Source organism: Giraffa tippelskirchi, chromosome 3 (assembly GCF_054371585.1).
Source record: "Giraffa tippelskirchi isolate mGirTip1 chromosome 3, T2T-mGirTip1v1.2.pri, whole genome shotgun sequence".
NCBI lineage: Eukaryota > Metazoa > Chordata > Mammalia > Artiodactyla > Giraffidae > Giraffa > Giraffa tippelskirchi.
In genome coordinates, this window is record NC_137277.1 from 143,483,040 (window position 1) to 143,504,555 (window position 21,516).

General features: G+C 39.0%; 1 protein-coding gene across 5 annotated transcripts in view; it reads right to left on the minus strand.

The window, feature by feature from the left end:
- The window catches only part of HECW2 (HECT, C2 and WW domain containing E3 ubiquitin protein ligase 2), a 468,609-nt gene that overhangs the window by 164,368 nt on the left and 282,725 nt on the right, over window positions 1-21,516 (minus strand). Inside the window, exon 1 of one of the 5 annotated variants that reach the window (XM_081581448.1) lies at window positions 12,301-12,664. The exons of the other annotated variants lie outside the window; for them this stretch is intronic. The gene's annotated coding sequence lies outside the window, so the exon portion shown is untranslated. Of the gene's footprint in view, window positions 1-12,300; window positions 12,665-21,516 lie in introns of those variants that run through there. 5 annotated transcript variants of the gene reach the window in all.

The window sequence follows — 21,516 nt, forward strand, 5'->3', positions numbered from 1 at the left end:
ACATGAGAAATTTTCTGAAAATACCGTTGTGTCAGTTTCCTCTTGAAGCCTCGGGAAAGACAGGCAACAACAAATCTCCTTTTAGGATCACAATGATAAAATGCAACATTCACAAAATTATACTTCTTAAAGTGTGACCTCACCGTAAGAGGGTTGGCACTTCTGCTATTATTAAACGTTTTCTCCCCAAGCCATCAGTTAAGCCAAACCAAGTACACACTTCTGACATATCAACCCTAGGGAGATGGAGCACTGAAGAGCAGAAATAGAGGGAAGGGTGGGGGTAATGAGATGAGAATTATCGTAAGAGGACTTATCCCCACACAGAAGTGATTCCTGGGGCTTGACACAACCCTTTACACGTGCTCTGGAGGAGAATCACATCAGAGAACCAGCGCCAGCATCTCCTGTTCCAAGAAGAGCCACTAATAACTTTTTCTTTGCCTATTATATTCACTTTGAGGTAGAAATACTGCACTGCGTGAATATCCTCCCTTGGTCTCAGAAGTCAGAAATAAGGGAGAACGAGTTATGGGTGCTTCCTCCTCAGACCCTTTACCAAGAAAGAGACCTAGAGTAAGGTGCTCAAATCACCTACCAGCTCATGGGGTTAGCATAAACCATATATCTCTGACTTTAACGCCTATCATTGGTTTATAGGCAATATGGACAACTCCATTTGGTTAAATTTATGATATTTAAAGAAATAAAGGCTAGTCTCTGGAAGCAAAATGTTGAAAATGTACCATGATCATTCAGACTCATAAGGAACTCAAATGTCCCATATATGATGAGAAATGAATCAGAATTAGGATGAAAAGGCCCAGAGCAGATGCTTGATGGGTCTGCTCTTTTTTTTTTAAGCCTGAAATGTCACAGTGAGAAACAATCATGTAAACCTTCATAGGGAAGCTCTTATTCCCCACCATGCATAGTGTCTGTCATGTAGAAGTTACCCAAGTTGGTTAATATTCTGACTATTCTACATGGAAATTTTTCTCTGATGAGATTATATTTCTGATAATTCATCATCCCTGACAGATAGTAGCCTCTTGCCATTGAGTGACAGCTACTCTTAACTGAAGATATAAAATTCCTAGAAATAAACCAGTGTCGGGTCACAGAGTAGAGTCACAGTATTTTACAGTAGTGTTCACGACCTCCACGGCTCCAGCTCCCACTGCCGCAAGACAGCAGAGTCTGGCCAGCCTTGGTGGCACCATTCTAAAAACTAAATAGAATGACTCATCCTTTGCCTTTGTTTCAAGAAGACTATTTTAATTTGTCCTTCAGACTAAAACTTTTTAAAGTAGGTAAACACCTTCAGTTAGGTTGCGATCCGTTCTCATCTAGCCAAAGAACACCTTCTTAGTGACTGTGTTTCTCTGCTCAGATCTACTTTTCATGGATATTTGAGGACAGAATATATTTTCCCAGATTGTGTAACTTGTTTTTCTTTACCCTCATTTAACATCTATTTTAGGCAATTCAATCCTTCTTAAACGCTGTTACTCCAAAGAAGAAAAATAATTGAGAATAAAATACTATACCAAAGAAAGGATTGTAAATTCCCTAGATGTATCATATAGACATAAAATATGCATCTATTTCTTCCATTAATTGAACAAAGATTCTAATAGATCAAATAAATGTCATTGCTCTTTAAAGTCAATTATCAATTGTTCTGTGTATACTTGGCCACTTCCCTTCTCCATTTCTCTTAAGAACTGTACAGATCTGTCCCACAGATATCTGAGGATATCTGAGGATATTTGTCCTCATATCCTCTAATTTCTACCCTCTGATTTAGGGCAAGGTACCGTGCATGATATGAGGCCCCATCTCCCTGGTTTCTCCATCTCCCTACTGCCATCTTTTCTGTACCCATATCTATTTCTTGCCTTCTTGCCCAGAGTTCTAGGCAATAATGGTGGTGCCCTTGACTCAAACACTTTTATCAGCACCTTCTCTCACTTTGACCATTAGATTCTTCCTCCCAACCTAGAAACATATCAGCTTCCATGAGGTATATTTTCCTGCTTTCGCTCCTTGACCACTGCCTTCCTTGCTCCTTTTCTCATTCACATTCTTATTTTCCTTACCAAGACTAAAGTGTCTGTTACAGTTACAATGGAGTTTATATTCTCGGAGCATATATTCTAGATATTTAGGTAACTTTCTAGCTGGAATATAATCATAAAAACACTGGAGATGTTTAATGCATGTACCTAAATATCTTCTCTAAATGTAATTTTGTTTGGCAGAGTTTATATAAAGCTTGTCCACTCATGTCTCTTACGTATTCTTTGTTCTCTTATAAATCTAGTTGGCAGTACATTTTCTCTAAATATAAAGGCATAGCACATACCCAAAAGCCCTAAAATCCTTCTAATAAAATTTTCATACCTGTTTGTGAATATTGTGGGATCATAATCAAGAAAACTCTTGAAAATCTTTCAGTTCAGTCCAGTTCAGTCGCTCAGTCGTGTCCGACTCTTTTTGACCCCATGAATCACAGCATGCCAGGCCTCCCTGTCCATCACCAACTCCTGGAGTTTACCCAAACCCATGGCCATCAAGTTGGTGATGCCATCCAACCATCTCAGCCTCTGTCGTCCCCTTCTCCCCCTGCCCCCAATCCTTCCCAGCATTAGGGTCTTTTCCAATGAGTCAACTCTTGCCTTATTTTAGCAATCCATGATACTTTCCCAAACTGATTTCATTTAGTGTTTTTTAAAATTACAGTGAGCGCTTCAACAAAAGCAGGGGTTAGGCAAATTGTAGCCCCTTTCTGCAGTCAAAAAACAACCTATAGTCAGCCCCCTGCATATTCAATGGGTTCCTCCTCATCCACAAGTAGTTTCGCATCCACAGAATAAACCAACCATGAATCATGTGGAACTACAGTATTTATACTGAAAAAAATCGAGTATTAGTAGCCCTGAGTAATTCAAACCCATGTTGTTCAAAGAACAGCTGCACTCTCTAAGGCTACTCCAGTTAATTTCATTTTTAATACTAGAACTACTTATGTTAAGTCTGCTTATCCAAGGGAAAAACAAAGTATTTGGACCCAGGAATAAAGGAGCAGGCATATAAGATTACACCACACAAAACTAACTCTCTATTTTATTAATTATAGAGTACAGTAGCTCAGAGAACCTGCTCAGATTTGGTTAATTAGATGAGAAACAGTCTCTTTCCCTTAATGAAAACCACATGATTTTACCTTATCTTAAACAAAATCTCTATATAAGCTGATTTACCAATATCTCCTACACATTTGCTTCCCAAGTAGCTCAGGGGTAAAGAATCTACCTGCTAATGCAGGAGCCACGGGAGAGGTGGGTTCAATCCCTGGATTGGGAGGATCCCCAGAGGAGGAAATGGTAACCCACTCCAGTATTCTTGCCTTGAAAATGTCATGGACAGAGGAGTCTGGCAGGCTCTAGTCCTTGGGGTTGCAAAGAGTCGGACATGACTGAGCATGCCTGCATCTTCCCCTTTAGCTAACTGATCTTCCAGGTCAATGACTGCCTAACTCCATTGCTCACAATGAATACCCTGGGATTCTCCAAAACACAGATTTCTAGTTAGTAGGTTTGAGTCAGGATGCAGGAATATCAGTTTTAGCAAACACCTCATTCAGTTGATTCTGATAACACTACTACAAAAATACCTCACATGGAAAAAACTTGTTCCATGGTAATCTCCAGGGAAACTGAGCAATCACATCTGCCATTCACATCTCATTAATCACTTCCCTCTCATTTGTCAGTTTGTTCCTTCCTCCTTTCTTTCCTTCCTTCACTTGGTTTTTATTGACCGACTACTATGAAAGTCAACACCCCATCTCCTGCCATCTCCTGTACTAAGGAGATGGCAGTGTAGTAGGAAAAGACTGGCATGTAAGGTACAATGTAATATTAAAACTCCTAGGATAGAGGTGTGCATACTTTATAAAGTATTAAAGGAGAACCAAAGAGGAATGATCAGCATTCCCTGTGACTGTGTATAATGAATACGGTGCTGGATCTATCAAGTTTGAAGTCTTTGGGAGATGAATATGCAGCTATACTTTCGAAGATCTATACATTTAAGCCAGTCATTAAGGTATTTCAATCCACTTCTCCTTTTCTTCCTTGGAAAGGAACGTTAATTATATTAACTTACTATATGATTGTAAAGATTAATGTAAAAAAATAAATTCTTTTAAAATGCTACTGAGACCTAAAATAACATAAGCATAAAGTCTTTCATGCACCAAACTCTTCCTTCCCCATAATATTTCACACAGAGAGATCTATGTGAAAGTTATCTTTTAAAGATTAATTTTTTCTGTATGATTTTTGGATTCCAGAAAATGTCCTATGAATAGGTTTTGACGATAATAAATATATATATATAGGAGATATGACCAGACATATCAAACATATCCAAATATAATTTGGATTTGAACATGTTCTATGTCTATATTAATATTTCTAAAACCTCCATACAGTACTGGAGATAAAACAGGAACAAAAAAAGTATTCAAAGTCCTCACACTTCTATCAGCCAACCTAGGGGAACTGAAAAAAGATGAGAAATTTTGTGAGAAAGATTCCATGTGACAGACTATGCGAGAGATGAAAAATGATGCTTACAAATTTTCTTTTGCTCTAAAGCAATTGCTCCCTATATTTTCTCATAAAATGGCACAAATATCTAAATTGATGTAAAATTACTTTGGGATACAAATTGAATATCCCTACATCCTGAGATAAGATCATAAAGGAGCCTCAATTTATTCCAGCTACACTCAGAAATTAGATGCCTTGTCTAGGATCTGGGATTTAGAGAGCAATCCTAAGCTATTAATATAATTTGAATCAAAATGATCATTCCAGACCTGGGCAAAAACACACCTTCACAGGGGCTGCGTGACTGTTAAAACTCTGCAAATTTACCTGCGAGTACTAGGCAAGTTATGTGAGAGGAAAATTCTGATAATGACTGAGATTTGAACTAAACTGCAGGGAAGGGGTGACTCTTCACCACTGATTGTACCAAAGAGAGCGCCAATCTCATTAAGTGCTATGAGAATTCCCTAACAAACTGCCTCATGAATCGGCACACTTTACATCTGTTTTTAACCCGATGTCCCTAGATTCCCAATTCTGTACCCGAACACCCTCTCTGAGTGGGTAAAAAATAAAAAAGAGAGTGTATATCAGACATATTTAGAGATTGCAATGATGACACCATGTTATCAAATGATAATGTCCCCACTAGTGACTATGGCTTTGGAACCACTTGAATGGCATTTTTCTTAGAGAGAGCAGAAAGTTTTGCTGATTATAATGTGCTGTAGATGAGAGAAAGAGACAGTAGCACATTACAGGACAGGAAAAGCAACAGGGGCTGAGAAGATACGTTTGCAAGAGGGAAAAGTCTGCCCTTGGGGATGTTTGCACTGAAGTTCGTGTCTCACTGCCTGCAAGGGAACAAGGGAGCATTTGGCATGGGGATGGGGGAGTGGAGTGGGGTGCATATACTGATTCAGTGCCATACACACCCATAGCATGAGAGAGGTGTGTTACTGTTGTCTCTACAGGAGGCTTCACCAGGAGTGGTAGAGCTCAATCCAAATTATATGTTTCAGTAGATCCATGCTGGGTGACACAATTTATAACCAAGTCCTACCATACCCCTGAGGTCTCCTCAACATTCAGACCTCCAGACATGCTGGGCAGAGGCTGGAGGCCCTGCTAAGCAACTTCCTATATAAAATACCTTATCCTAAACTAGTCAGTTAAACCCTCATTTTGACGAGCAAGGAGTGAGGGAACCACCAACAGATCAGTGAGAAGAAGTACTTGGACTCATTTCAGTAATACCTCCCAAGAGTTTCAGTCAGAGAGGGTTTATAGAAGAATTCATTTTAAACACAGGCATCCCAGGTGGTGCAATGGTTAAAGACTCGCCTGCCAATGCAGGAGACACAGGTTCAACCCCTGGGTGAGGAAGATCCCCTGGAGAAGGAAACAGTAACCCACTCCAGTATTCTTGCCTGGAGAATCCCATGGACAGGGGCGCCTGGCGGGCTACAGTCCATGGGGTCGCAAAGAGTCAGACATGCAGGCCTACATAATGTTTACATGTTAAAAAATGGATCCTTATTTCTTTCAGAGTAAAATTCAAAGTCTTTAGAGAGGTGAACAGTGTCCTACAGGACCTGGCAGCCCCAGTCTCCACCCCTCAAAAAATCACAGCTCCGAGTTCATCTTTCCCTACTCTGCCCCTGTCCCCACTATATCCACTCCAGCCACAACGGACTCCCTGATAGTGAAGGGGATCCGAGTACACCATGCCAAAATATGCCACTTTGAGTTGAAAGTAATTCGTTTTCTGTTCTCTTCTTTAAATCTAAAAGCAAGACCCTAATTTTCATCTGCAAAGTCTCCCTCCTCCATACTAGAAGGAGTAAAATGACTCAATCACTACTCACCAAAGGAGAAGGAACTAGCTTCAGTCTGCATAACAAACCTTCCTAAAAAAAAACCCTTGTCTTCTAGCAGTTCCCCCCATATATTTACCTTCCCACAATTTACCACCCCTAGAAGCCAACCCCTACTCCCTTTGTCTAGTTCCTTCTCCACAATTTATTGCCCTTTGTTAAAGTAGCATATAAGCCCAAGTTTAATCACTCTTTTTGGTCTTCATATAGAAGAAGGCTTCGTGTAAGTAGAAATAAAAATTTTAACAGTTATTAAAATTTGTATATCCTTTTTCCTCTTCATCTGTATTCTGTCAGTCTAATTTGCAGGCCTGGTAGCCAAACCTAAGAGAATAGAGGAAAGTTTTTTTTTCCTCCTCTACAATATCCTCAAAGTTCTGTTCAGGATTCTGCCTCAGGATCTATTTGTCTGAAACTTTCCCCCCATATATCCTTACGGATCAGTCCTCTCCTTAAATCATTTTTCTTTTTTGCTTGCACATAACCATCTCAATGAAATCTACCCTGACTGCCTCTAGCATTCCTGGAGTACCTTACCCTACTCAATTTCTTTTCCAAAACCCTATCACTACCTAACACACTATATAATCTACTTATATTTGTATATTGTCTTTCTCTCCAAAAGGTAAACCCCAAGAGGTCAAGAACTTTTGTCTATTCTGTTCACTGATGTATATTAAGTAACTGGAACAATATCTGGCACATAGTAGGTGCTCATATTTAGCTGAATAAGAGATGTCTTCATATATTCTTTTAATTATGATGATATAGCATTAAGTGAATATCAGCATTATACTGTTAAAATATACAAAGGAGGAAATAAAATTCTCACCAAGGAATGCATAAAACCTTTTTTAAAGAGATCTCTTTTTCAAAATAGAGAAAAACAAGGACAATATTGCTAAGTTCTATTACACTAACTTAACAAGATTAATTTATTTAAACTCTCAATCTTTATAACAATAATTTTGTATTAATTCAATCACACTCATACGCCTAGTTGACATTCAACTCTGTTTATATGTTACAGTCTGTCACACCAATGCACAAAAAGATGAATTAGCTTTCCTCAGAACACATGATCAATTTCTCGTAAAGGTCTTTGAAACATATTAAACAAGATTTTTTCCTGATGAAGACTTTCAGAGCATTTCTAAATTAAGATTTATCTTTTTCGTCAGCTGAATGTTTTCTTATAGGAAACTCAAATTCCTTGATAATACATCAAATGGAAAAATCACTAAAATCTTACTTACATCAAATACTCTATTTTACTAGGCCATTATAAAAATTTATAATAAATATCATTGTGAAAAAAATATGCAATTTTTAATAGTTTCAGTCAATTTCATGTTAGAAATATAAGCAGGTATTAGGAGCTCTTTGTAAAATTTGAGACTTCAAAATGAAGTATACATTGCTGTCAGTACATAATTTTCCCCAACGGTTTGCATGCTATATTTCCTCCAGCAATTACACTTTTACAATGAGAATGTGAGCCTAGGCTCCTTTAAAGGGTCAAGCATGGTCAACATATGGTATCTTGTTGGCACAAGATCCACTTTAGGAATATTATGCAACAATGACACTGAACTACCACAATCCCCTTCCTGGTACCAAAGCTGACAGGTTAAAACAAGACTTCCTATTATTAAAGAACTTTCATGAGAAAGAGTAGGTAAATGATATTTTTCTAAAGGTCCATAATTTGAGGCAAAATGATGACAGGCTAACAAGAGTTAGAAGGGAGACTTTAAGGCCTAAAAACAGAAAGAAAACAAATCCAGAAGTGATGGTGGAAATGAAATTCAAAATTAATTCAACACATGTTTACTGAGCAAACCCTCTCTGGCAGGCCGTATTCTAAGTGACAGGGATTTGAGGGGGAATAGGAGAGTCAAAGTCCCTGTCCTTGTGGAGACTTTGGTCCAGTGGGGAAAGCGATGAATAATCAAACACAAAATAATGTGCATGCCAGGTAATGTAGTAGATATAACATAAATTCAGGTGGTGATAACATGACTTAAAGAAATACAGCCAAGGAGCAGGAGGGGAGTGAGGTTGCTGGAAGAATACTATTTTCCATAGGCTGTTGAGGGAAACCTTTGAACAGGGCCATGAACGAAGTGAGAATGTTTTCAACTGGGAGATTTGGGAAAAGGCAACAAAGGAAAATCCAGGCACCCTGAAACAGGACAAGCCCTCCATGCTCCCAGGAACAAAAAAGCGATGCAGGGTGAATGATGGGGCAGAGGGCAGCAGAAGATGAGATGGGAGAGGAAGGCAGGGCCAGCTTGCAGACATGAACGGTAATAAACACTAGAGAGCTTACCTTGCACTGGGCACTGTTCCACTGTGCTGTCTTTATTAACTCATTGCAACCTCTAACAATCCTTTGAGGTATCATTATGAGATTTTTAACAATGGGGGAACTAAGGCACAAAGAAGTTAAGAAACGCCCTACAAATCCCAAAACTAGTACGTGCAGCATGAACCCAGGCTGTCTTGCTCCAGAAGCCACACTTCTCAATGCTATACCACACCATCTATCTAGACCACAGAGAAGAGTCTGGATTTCACTTGGAGGATAATGGAAAGTCAATGGAGAATTCAAAGCAGGGAAGTGACATGATCTGTATCTAATAAAAAAAAAAAAATCCTTCTGGCTGAAGTGTACAGAGTACATTGTACAAGGATAGAGAGGATGGTGCACCATGACGCTTCAGGCCCAGGCCCAGCACAAGCCTTGGAGCCATAACCTAAACATGACCCTCCTCCCATCGCCATCTTTCCTGTGCAGACAGAGCCGCCGAAGCCATAAATATCCACCCTTAGTGCACAAGGCTCTGAGCCAATTCCAGACTCTTCAATCCAGTGACCCTGGGAGGTGACTCATCTGCCTCTAAACTCTCTCCAAACCCAACCATCACCCTCTCTAAGTCCACCATTCTCCTCTTTTCCCCCTCTTTATTCAAACAACTCCTGAAAATTCAACTATCCCCACATTCAACCTTAATCAGCCAACACAGAAAGTTCTGATTCTCCATCACTTAGTCATTCAATAAAACCCTTAATGCAGCATATTTTATATGTCACTAGCAGTTAGTCCACAAGGACACTCTATTCACCAACAGAAATATGCTTTTTGTTTTTAGGTACATACCATTTATTACAGGTGCAAAAAAAAGTAGTATACTGCTTGATAACCATGTTACCAGGCTGTGGCTGCTAGGTGATGCTAAGATCCTAGAACTTCATAAAACAGCAGACCTAAGTTTAAAGCCCATTTTTCCCATTTACTGTATGACCTTGGGCAAGTCTTAAAACTGCAAATACTCCATTTCTTTCTTCCATAAAATGATAGTAGCACTCCTAGCTCTGAACACTGTAGGGAGGACATATGTACAGAATGTGAACCTGGTACATACTAGGAGCTACATGTCTAGGTTTTTAAATCTATTTCATCCTTTTTAAAAAGAGCTATGTCTTTAATACTCAGAAAGCACAATTTCCAAACTTCTTTACTTAGTTTTAACTTTTTAAATGTATTTCCTTTAAAGAAACTATTTCATCCTTTTTAAAAAAAGCTATGTCTTTAATACTCAGAAAGCACAATTTCCAAACTTCTTTACTTAGTTTTAACTTTTTAAATGTATTTCCTTTAAAGAAACTATTTCATCTTTTTTAAAAGAGCTATGTCTTTAATACTCAGAAAGCACAATTTCCAAACTTCTTTACTTAGTTTTAACTTTTTAAATGTATTTCCTTTAAAGAAACTATTTTATCCTGATTTTTAAAAAATACACTTTAAAAAAATCATACTTATTTATATGTTTTTGGAAATTTTTCTTTCTTAGGTAAAGGATGCCAAACAATCAGGCAGCAAAAGTGCAGGCCATAGGTACAGTGATATTAATAGTACATTACGCCATGTACTATGCCATGTAGCACATTCTCCCACACAGAGTATCTGCCTAGTTCTTGGAAAGAGGGTCACTCAAAGCTGAAAGGTCTTTCAATGAGCTTTAAGCCTGGCTAAAAAAAAAATGTAGGGACTTCCCTGGTGGCCCAGTGGCTAAGATTCTGTACTCTCAATGCAAGGGGTCCATGTTTGATCTCTGATTAGGGAACTAGTTCCCACAGGCTACAACTAAAAGACCCAGCACAGCCAATTAAGTATTAAAAAAAAAAGAAAGAAACAGGCAGAGGCACCCTCATCTCTATACACAGTAAATCCAAGACTGAATACAGTTTCAACTTAGGAATCTCTGTCACCCACTGTGTGCATAAAAAGTCACCAGAAATTGCACTGTTTTGACTATATATCCTCCTTTTCTTTCCTCTGATTATTTTTTATGAATACACTAAGCTCTCACTCATAGATAATTCCTTCTAATACTAAATGAAGTTTAAAAGCAACCTCTAGATCCTCCAGGATGTCTCTTTTACACTGGACATGATAACTGAAGATCCTGGGAAATGTACCATCATAAAATATAATGTTTAGTACCAAACCATCCTTTGGTTCAGGGTAAATTACTACTTTGATCTTAAGAAGTTCAGTAAAAAGAACTTGTAATAAGGACTGGAAACTGTAATAGATAACTTTATTTAAAGAAGGCTATTGCCCTTACTGAAGTGAACCAGTTACTTGTCGGAGTTAATCCAAACGAGTTCTGAAAATATGAATTAGAAACACGTGGGAACAATCTTTCTGGAGCAGTTATTGCTATTGATTCTAAAGAATAATTTTGAGAAAGGGGCTACTCCCTTGGGTCCTGTCCCAAAATGGCTTTATCAGAAGATTGATAACCTTCCCAGAAACTAGATTGCTCACCTGAATCTTTACTACATCATCAATTTCCTTTTCGTTAAACTGAGCATGTTATTCAATAAGGATGCTCTTGGCATTCTAGTGGATAATTCTTTGTAAGTATCTGTCCAGTACATTATAGAAATAGTTAAGGATCCCTGGCTCTCAGGCACTAAATGCCAAGTATGCTATATGCCAATAAAAAATAACATCCCCAAACCCCTTTGAGAACCATTTTTGGTTCATGGCCAAAAAAATAATTTTTTTCATTTGAAAATACTAATTTGAAAAAATTAAAGTAGAATTCAAATTTTGCCCTGCCTTCATCACAGTTTCTAAACAAAGCAGATTCAGAAGGTCTATAGAAAACTGGGCCAGTTTGCCACAGATGCCACAAGAAAATATTTTTTAAAAACATGGTTTTATTCTTGAGTTAAAATTTTCTTGTAAGATTGCTAAATTATTACTCGCTAGAATGTGAATTCATATGAATGAATACTTTTCCACAACATATTACATTACAAATAAATCGGTTTTAACATCTCATCCCCAGAGAGAACAGTTTTTAAATCCATCAAAAACACTATTATTCCAGAGGCAGATGACCTGTCATGAAATCTATTTTGACTCAGTCTAATGCCATTTTCAAAGCATTCTTGTAGTTAGAACCTGTACTTAACGTCACAGTAAAATAATTCATCTAAAACCAGTGAAACTCTAGAAATTCACAGTGAGGGGACTGTATAGATGTTTGTAAAAGTTTCACAAAAGCTTTAATCCCAGCACTGATCTCTTATGTCGAGATGTCAAATGACTAAACGTGATAAATGCACCAGACAATTTGTCAATAATTGTTCCTAACCAAGCTGAGAGAGGACAATATTAAGAATTTTTCAAAGAAAAAGGCAGAGAGAACTGCAAATCCCAAGCAGTTGGACATGGAAATCAGAGAGTGGAATTCATTTCACAGAACTTTCTAATACCTTACCTCAAAAAATTCCAAAGAGTTCATCTCTGCTTTCACCAGGGCAGAATCCATCATTTCAAATCAGATTTAGGAAGCAGCGGGAAGAAACATTTCATTTTCCTTAAAACAATGCACCTACCCTACCCATTGGCAATTTCATTCATAGGAGTGGCCGGAACCGAAGTCTAAGAGGGTCTGGAGTCCTAATGTGGTGGGGAGAGAGCTGCGGTCCACTCCTGAAGCTCTTGCTGCTCCTCTTCCCCTGAAGTTCTAGAAATGAAATACTGAGTGGGACTCAGGCAAGCCGCTAAGGAGACTTCTGTCCAGCTATGAACTGAGAGCTGCCCCTGCCCTTTCATCAAGACTTATCACTGTGCAGGCATCCAAAGTGAAAAAACAATCATGTACCAGTGTCCCTGAGGCAGAGGCAGCCGTGGCCACGCCTCTGTCAAGCACAGGATGCAATCGCCCCATCCTCCCCTCACTTCCTTCCTTTGCTTTTCCATGGGAGAATTCCAAAGAAAGAGTTCTGTGAGTACACACACACACACACACACACACACACACACACAGTCACACACACAGTGGGCTGATGTCAATAAGCTGTTATCACAGAGAAGGGGGCTTTCTGTTTGATTTGCTCAGAGAAGAGTGGCCACCATATGGGGAATTCTAATTTACTGTTATCATTAATCAGATACAGCCTTCATTTAAGTTACTGAAATAGACTCATGGCATCCTAGCCAATCCAGAATGGAGTTTGTGGATTTGTGATTTCAAATTGTAAACAAGTACTAAAACTTTTTCATATATCAAATTGCTTTCATGAAAACCCCCAAATGTGGTTATCAATCCAGAGGTTATTTTCAGACCCTACTTCTAAAGCAAAAATAGATACAGTCGCCAATTTAGCTGGTGCTGCTATCTTACTCTGGGAAGCAGTTGTGGTGGGAGAATCTCTAGTCAGATGTGTTGTTTTTCAGTGGAGAAATGGGATTCATAAAACTGTGTGCCCGTTGGGCTGTTGTTGCAACTTTGAAGTGCTGGCTGAATTGGGTGAGTGCAATCAAACGCTACAAGACCATCTATTTACAGCAAAACTTCCAGGATTACAGCAAAACTTCCAGGAAAGCAAGATGAGATGCCTCATTTGTCACATGCTTTGCTGTGAAGTGGGGCAGACTAGATTTAAGCTCCATGCTACACTTGGTGGCTGTAATTTCCTTTCCACTGTTCTCTTAACTGAGACTTAGTTTGCCATGAAGCTTCAGAACTTTGGACTGATTCTGGAATAGACTGAGTGACCACAAGCAAGCTTGGCATTCCAGAACCGCCACCACCCTGTCCAGGCTCTACTGGAAATGCAAACCCAGTCACGTCTTAAGACAAATCATTGTGGATTTCTGGGTATGTCCTAGCAAACAACAATAGCAAGCAGGTATGGAATGCCTACTCTGTACCAGGAACCATAGTAAATGCTTTAAAAAATAGTCTCTAATGAATGCTCTAAACTATGCTCTAAAACTGAGGTCAAGGGTGTTTTTAAGTCCATTTTACAGATGAGGAAGGGCTTTCCTGGTGGCTCTGATGGTAAAGAATCTGCCTGCAATGCAGGAGACCCAGGTTCAATCTCTGGGTCAGGGAAGCCCCCTGGAGAAGGGAATGGCTAACCACTCCAGTATTCCTGCCTGGAGAATTTCATGGACAGCAAAGGCTGACGGGCTACAGTCCATGGGGTTGAAAAGAGCTGGACACAACTGAAGTGACTAACTCTTCACTTTTCACAGATGAGAAAACTGCGACTCACAGAGAGGAAGTAATAACAGCCAGGATTAAAGTCAGATCTGAATATAGCCAAACCCAAGCTCTTTTACAATACACTGCCTCCCTCAAATAACACTGTGAAAATGCCAGGGTCCTCACTGATTAATAGGTGGCCAACAGGCCCAAGGCAGCCTCACTCACCATCAGGAGATTAGAAAAAGTAGGCTAGAAAAGATGAATATGTTTCCTATTGTTGGCATGAAAGATGGTGACAGCCCATGAACAAGTCTTCTCAACAATGTCAGTATTTTTGTTTTCATCCCAAGTCTGTTTAACCCTTACCTCCACTCACTCTCAGGTCCCTGGACCCACCTGATGCTCCCATCACTCTGGCCCTCCAAGTCATTATTCTTTGCCTTCCCAATATTGTAACATTTGCCAGATATGCCACTTTAGCTGAACTCTAGGTTCTGGTCCATCCATGTGTCACCAACATTCACAGGTGACAGGCTATTTTCCTATGTAAAGGAAATCTTCCTCACAGCACAAGCCTTTGTCATAATGGAACATAGATCTCCCCAAGCTGATCAAGAAAGAAACTTACAGAGTGGAGCAAGGGAGATAAGATGACTGTCACGGCTTAGCCTTAAGGCCATCACATACATGCACCCTTTCATAGCCAGTACCTCTTCACTCACAGTAATCTACTGTAATAAGAAGATACAACCAAAGGAGAATAGTGTTAGACCTTGAAAGTTACATATGTCCTTCTTTCCTCTAAACCACACCTTTGAAGAAAACACTAAAAAAAAAAAAAAAAGCAATAAATAAAATTGTAAAGCACGTTAATGTCAATTTTGTATCCATATAATACCTCAGCATTTTTGCCTGTTATGTTATCATATGGCATCAGGCACTGGGAAACATATGTGAACAAGGCAAACATAGCTCCTGCTCTTTCTTGCAGAGCTTCTATTTTAGAAAGAGAGAGAAACATAAAATAACAAACATAAATTCTTTAGTTGTTATTATGATACATGCTACTAAGGCAAAAGAGAAGGTGGTAAGGAAATGGCTGAGCTGGGGACATGACCCAGGTCAGAGAATAAGAGAAAGCTTCCTCAAGGAGTTGGTGTGTGGACTAAATCTTGAAGGATGACTAGGGATGGGGGAGGGGATGGAAGAGGAGAGAGAGCTCTTTCCAGATAGTCAAGAGCTGTGGAGAGGCCATCACATGGGAAGCAACATGACCTTTTCTTTTTCTGCAATTTGTTTTATTCATTTATTTTCTCCTTTCCCCCTCCCCAAACTTTAAACTTTTTATTTTGTATTGGGGTATAGCCGGTTAATAATGCTGTGGTAGTTTCAGGTGAGCAACAAAGGGACTCAGCCATACATATATGTGAGCTTAGTCGCTCAGTTGTGTCCGACTCTTTGCGACCACGTTCCTCTGTCTATGGGGATTCTCCAGGCAAGAATACTGGAGTGGGTTGACATGCCCTCCTCCAGGGGATTTTCCCAACCCAGGGATCGAACCCAGTCTCCCGCATTGCAGGCAGATTCTTTACCGTCTGAGCCACCAGGAAAGCCCCAGCCATACATATATATGTATCCATTTCCCCCTGTAAACCCTCCTCCCATCCAGGCTGGCACATAACATTGAGCAGAGTTCCATGTGCTATACAATAGGTCCTTGTTGGCTATCCATTTTAAGTATGGCAGTGGGTACATGAACTTCTCAAAGTCCCTATCCCTCTCCATCCCCACCCTAGCAACCATAAGTTCATTTCTAAGTCTGTGAGTCTCTTTCTGGTTTGGAAGAGACTTTTTAGATATCACATATAAGGCATGTCACATGATATTTCTCCTTCTTTGTCTGACTTACTTCACTCAGTATGACACTCTCTAGGTCCATCCAACAACATGACCTTTTCAAAGACTGAAGGAAGACCAGTGCGACTACAGCACATAGGATGGGGGCAAGATGAGGCCATGGAGAGAGAACAAACTGGACATTTTCAGCATCAGTTTATAGGGGGAGAAAAGGAAGCTTAAGAATAAGAGAATGGAAACTGTCCCTTTCCCCTTTCCTTAAGCTCCCGTTCTGAAAGGCCAATTGATGACCACAGTTCTCAATATTCTAAGCAAGGATGCTGTGAGTGGAACTGTGATTTGTGGCTGCTGAATGAATTAATTACATAAATTAAATTAAGTGATTAAAGACATTGCTTAACTAAAGTAGCTTACTTCCCCAAAGTTCACAGAATATTAAGAGTAAAGTAGAGAAGAGCAAAACACAATTATTAGATTACAATACAAATTGGCAATGGAAAAATTCAACAGTGTCTCTGCCAGCTATCTTTATGCTGGCACCAAAACATAAAACAGAATCCAGGTTAGCACATCAGGAAGCAACAACCCCCTTCCTGAAAAGCCCATTATGATTTTCCTTTGTGTTTATACCTTTTGCATGCCTGAGTCTGACATCACTTATATGCATTATTGAAGTCTTGCAGCACGTGTCTGCTATCTGCTACAGTTTGAACTGCCTGCTTTCTCTTCAACATTGTGTTCATAAAGCAGCCAGATGAATGCTCATTTCATCATCACTCTGTTTTCAGATTCCCAAAATCTTCCAATGGAAATACACATTGGCTTGTGTATAAATCAGAAAGCTTTTGAAAATAAATTTTAAAGTGAGACAGCTGCTAAAAGATCAGGGGGAGAACCCTCAAATCTAAACTCAAGTAGACACATGCATATGAAACATATTTTCACATATATGTTTTTTTTTTAATTTAGCTTAAAAAGTGGTAGCAATCAAATACAATAAAAACAATAATGGCTATCACCTGTTATCTATTAAGAAACTTCTATGTGCCAGGCTCACACTCCCTCATTTAATCCTCAAAATAATCTTCTGGAATTGTCCCTACAATCCCTATTTCACAAATTAAATGGGGGATAGACAAATTGAATTACTTGCTGTTACTTACACAGCAAGAAACCAGCTGAATTTCAAAGCTAGGGTTTACATGACATCAAAGCTTATCCACACATTCTGCACTGCTATATAATTCCCAGCAATAACTACCTACCACTCACCACTGTCAAGAACTGTGCTGATACTTCAAAATCATTAACTGATAAGAGTTCTCCCAGCAATTCTGAGAGGTGTTGCTATCCTTAACATGAGGAAACAGTTTGGAGAGGTGGAGTAATTTGATCAAGGCCACACACGGCAAGGTTGAAAGGCTCAAAGGAAGATTTCCCAGTAACCTGCATAATTTCACATCCACAACATTCCTGGGTTACTCACAGTTCAGTAAATATAAGTATGGGCCTGTTACTTTCTTAGGGTTTTGCAGTTTTACCTGAGAAATTATTATTATACTTAGGAAAAGAGTAAAGTCCCCAAAGAACTGATTTTCTTATCCTAAATGAATAAGGAAGTCTCTTTATCAAGGCCCATTCAAGTCAAAATACCAGGATTCTGATTCTCTGCTTTCATAAACAAGAATAAATGACCCTTACTTTTCTGACAAATACACACACACAGTATAATGTGCCAAAAACTCTGAAAGGCATAAACAAATAAGTGGTTCTTTTCTTAAAAAAAAAAGTAATTTCCACCAATGAACTAAAGATACAGCTATAGTGGAATCTGCTTTATTTGACTGATGTGTATTTTGGAGCTCTAAGAATATACTATTTTTCCTTATGGGTTAATTTGGTAATAACACCTAAAAATGTAGTATTTTTCCTTATCAACACATTTGGTATTAAGTTCAGATTAATGTAAAGACAAGTGTTTTTAAAAGAAATATTAACATATTATATACAATTATATACAATTCCACAAGCCTCATTCAATTCATAATAACCATTTAATTATATGCTTAATGGATTCCATAGCTATGCTAGTTCTTATTCCAAATAAAATTGTATTATTATAAAGCAAGGTGAATTAAAGAATAGATTTTTAGACATGTAAGCTCTGAAAATAAAGTGAAAAAGATGCAAAATTATTACAATAGAGAAGGGTGCAGAATTATTTTATTTGTGTATGTGTGTTGTGTTTTTCTGTATATTGTCACCCTGCTTATTTAACTTATATGCAGAGTACATCATGAGAAACGCTGGACTGGAAGTTACACAAGCTGGAATCAAGATTGGCGGGAGAAATATCAATAACCTCAGATATGCGGATGACACCACCTTTATGGCAGAAAGTGAAGAAGAACTAAAGAGCCTCTTGATGAAGGTGAAAGAGGAGAGTGAAAAGGTTGGCTTAAAGCTCAACGTTCGGAAAACTAAGATCGTGGCATCTGGTCCCATCACTTCTTGGGAAATAGATGGGGAAACAGTGGAAACAGTGGCTGACTTTATTTTTTTGGGCTCCAAAATCACTGCTGATGGTGATTGCAGCCATGAAATTAAGAGATGTCTACTCCTTGGAAGGAAGGTTATGGCCAACCTAGATAGCATATTTAAAAGCAGAGACATTACTTTGCCAGCAAAAGTCCATCTAGTCAAGGCTATGGTTTTTCCAGTGGTCATGTATGGATGTGAGAGTTGGACGGTGAAGAAAGCTGAGCACCACAGAATTGATGCTTTTGAACTGTGGTGTTGGAGAAGACTCTTGAGAGTCCCTTGGACTGCAAGGAGATCCAATCAATCCATCCTAAAAGAGATCAATCCTGGGTGTTCATTGGAAGGTCTGATGTTGAAGCTGAAACTCCAATACTTTGGCCACCTCATGCGAAGGGTTGACTCATTGGAAAAGACCCTAATGCTGGGTAGGATTGGGGGCAGGAGGAGAAGGGGACGACAGAGGATGAGATGGTTGGATGGCATCACCGACTCGATGGACATGGGTTTGGGTAGACTCCGGGAGTTGGTGATGGACAGAGAGGCCTGGTGTGCTGCAATTCATGGAGTCGCAAAGAGTCGGACACGACTGAGCGACTGAACTGAACCGAACTGTTCTGTTTTTCTGTCTGTAAAATGAGAACATACACTTTTCCAAAAAGGCTTTGTTAATGCTTTAGATTGGAGGAGGGCGTGGCAATCCACTCCAGTATTCTTGCCTGGAGAATCCCATGGACAGAGAAGCCTGTGGGCTACAGTCTATAGGGTCGCACAGAGTTGGACACGACTAAGCAACTCACACACACACACACACATGCTTGAGACAGCAATGAATCCAATAATATCCTGGAGATTCTCTGCTGAAAGCACCTATATAGAGACTCCAATATATTCACATTAGCAGACATTTCAGAATTGGCATTTTTATATACCACCATAGTGTATGATAATGTAGACTCTAACACAGAGATTTCCAAAAACTCTGAAAGAGTACAACTCAAATTCCATTGTGTACTAGAATCACCTGGTGAGGCTCATGTTTAAACTTTAGACTAAATTTCACAGAGCAAATCAGAGAAATTCTGATTCAGTGGATATAAGAAGGATCTTAGGAGTCTTCATTGTTATACAATTACCCAAGCTAACTCTGGTACCAGTGGTCCTTAAACCACACTGACCTTTAATCTCAAAACCTAATAGACCGTATATATGTATGTGTATGTGAGGTATACATGTATGTAAATGTCACATTTGATTGTGAATTTGTTTTAGTAGAAAACTCAAAAAGAAGCATGCTTCTTTGTACCTTTGCAGTGTTCCTTACCCTAACAATCCTCATGTTAATTATTTCTAATCCATCTTAAGAGGAAAACCATATACTAAGAAGACAAATGAGTACAGGGAAAATGAAGAGACAGGAAGGGACACTAACATGAGAAAAATAAGTTTTTGTCTGTATTCAAATCTAGAACAGTATTCCTTTAAATATGGGCCATGGGTCAGCACTGGGTCATAAGCTGGCTATTAATGACTGGAGAAAAGCACAGAAATCACACATGAGCCTTCAGAAGCTTTTACAGAAATTTGTCAAGAGTAATTTTAAGTCTGTTCAATACAATAATAAAAATATGGGCTGTCGGGAGCCGCGATAGGCATAACTGATAAAATGGAGGCACGGCCCCAACCCCCTCTCCTCATCCCGCAGGCACGGTCCCGGGATGAAGGAGTTAGGTCTTGTGATTCCGACTTGTCCTTTCCTTCCTCTGGTTGAGTTGGCTGGAAAGAATGTTATAATCCATAACATTAACTATTGACATTTGTTCAAGGATCTTTACAAAGAATGTTCCAGGATGAGCACATAGGCTGCAGCCTGAGGCCATGGGAAACATTGTTATCTGAAACCTGCCTGTAAGGGGAATGTTTATGGCAAAAGAAGTTTGTTGAGTTTAGGGGTTAGGAATAATTAAAAATAGTTAGCAACTAAAAGTTTAAGGTATGTTGTAGTGTTGGCATATTTTACTATAGCTTATAGAAACTAGGAATTTTAGAGATACTAATAGCTAAAAAGCCTTTTTAGGAGATGATGAGCTTAAGTTACTAGGGGATAACAGGATTTAAAGAGATAAGAAATAAACTGAGGAATGTGATATACAGCCCAGAGACAAACTTGAGTTACAGTGTTATCACAAGGACACTTAAGAGGGAACTCTGAAGGACAACAATGATTTATGGAGACAGTAAATATGGGTGAGGGGAAACTGAAGATGTCATACCTCTGACCTAATGCTTTTGTAAAAGTATAAAAGAAAACCTGATGCTTAAAATAAACATGCAGCCCAGTGCTTTGAGCGAGAGACTGCATCATTTTCATTCGCCAACCCCATTCATCCCTTCAGTGCTTCCCTGGCTGCCGGAGCTGGACTCCGGCAGTGGGCTTATATTTTGTGGATCTTATTTTTTACTCCATTTCATTCTTCTAGTAGCTTATTTTTATTCTAATTTACAAATGATCAATGTCTGTGATAGATCTGTGATAATCTGAGAAACTCTGGTAAACTCTAGATGGAGGAATCGGTCATGTTTGGGAGCTCCTAGCCCAGGGTTTGATACAAAAGTGGCTTTCTATAACATCATTTCCAAAGGTTAGGGGCCAGAAACAATTTATTGAATGAATGTCTGAACTAACATCTTTAACTTTTCATAATAACTCACTCTGAGTCTGTTAGCAATGCACCAATCTATGTGTTACATCAAATTGACCATCTTTCCTTTTAGCTTGTACCACCTCTTAGAATAATATTTTAGTAAAATTTCCTAGAAGTTTACTTTCAGGAGCAAAAAGCAATTCTTGTTTCACTCACTGTAAATGTGTATCTTTCAACTTGCAAAGAAACCCTTGAGTTTTAATATTTGAGAATTCAGTGATGAACTTTTTTTTTAATTTTTTAAAAAATTTATTTATTTATCTATTTTTTTACTTTACAATATTGTATTGGTTTTGCCATACATTGACATGAATCTGCCATGGGTGTACATGTGTTCCCTTTCCAGAACCCCCCTCCCACCTCCCTCCCCATCCCATCCCTCTGGGTCATTCTGGTG